At 46.9% G+C, this 977-nt stretch overlaps 1 pseudogene; it reads right to left on the bottom strand.

Annotated features, from left to right (window-relative positions):
* Positions 1 to 714, bottom strand: LOC112820627 (small ribosomal subunit protein eS8 pseudogene; annotated as a pseudogene).
* Between the last annotated feature and the right edge of the window lie 263 nt (positions 715 to 977).

Below are 977 nucleotides of genomic sequence, written 5' to 3'. Positions count from 1 at the left end.
TTTTGTTTTTTGTTTTTTTTTTTCAGGACAATAAACACCTTTATTACATGACCGAAGATAGGAAGGAGATTTATTTGCCTTTCCGGGCTTTGATTTTCCTCAGATAGAACTCTAGCTCCTTGCCCTCTGGCACGTAGCCATCTGCTCGGCCACATTGGCCTGGTCTTGAAGCAATGCACGCAAGAAGCTTTCCCTGCTGGAATTGCTCCTCCAGAAGACTGCTGATTTTGGCATTCTTTTTCCTTTCATCGTATTTCTTCTGAATTTTCTTTGATCGTTTTTGGTTTAAAATCTCTTCCTCCTTGGGCGTCAGCTTGGCCCCCTTCTTGCAGCCCAGAGGCAGTGCATAGTGGGACTCGTACCATTGTCGGTACGGTGTGCTGTCAATGAGCACAATACAGTTCTTCACCAGGGTCTTGGTGCGGACCAGTTCGTTGTTGGATGTGTTGTAGACAACATCAATAATCCTTGTTTTTCGTGTACAACACTCAGAGCCCCAGGAGAAGTTCCCCACGTCTAGCCTCAAGGCACGGTACTTCTTATTGCCTCCCTGGACTCGGACTGTGTGTATGCGGCGGGGGCCAATCTTAGTGTTGGCAGCGGGGCGTCCCAGCTCATACTTCCGCTTCTTGTGGTAGGGCTTTCTCTTGCCCCCGGTCTTGCGGCGCTTGTGCCAGTTATCCTGAGAGATGCCCATCTTTCCTGGTGCTGGCTGCGAAAGAGCTGTATGGTTCCTGTTGTATAGTCACTGAGTCATGTTGATTCTCTTTAAACATTTCTCAGTTTTGTCCCTTGACTCTTCACTTTTACTATTTTGACACAGTTCAGACTGTCTCTTGCCACCATTGCCATGACCTCCCGGATGGCTTATCTGTCTTAATGGCAGCCCTTCTTCCAAATAGTCCTTTCTGGTGTTACCAAAATGACTTCTGAAATGCAAATCTGATCATGTTACTCTTCCACTTAGAACTCTTTCT

This window comes from Callorhinus ursinus, unplaced genomic scaffold (assembly GCF_003265705.2).
Source record: "Callorhinus ursinus isolate GAN/ISIS: 27379988/994484 unplaced genomic scaffold, GSC_fseal_2.0 scaffold10, whole genome shotgun sequence".
Taxonomy (NCBI): domain Eukaryota; kingdom Metazoa; phylum Chordata; class Mammalia; order Carnivora; family Otariidae; genus Callorhinus; species Callorhinus ursinus.
Note: the sequence above shows the minus strand (reverse complement) of the source record. Positions and strands in the feature narration are given on the sequence as shown.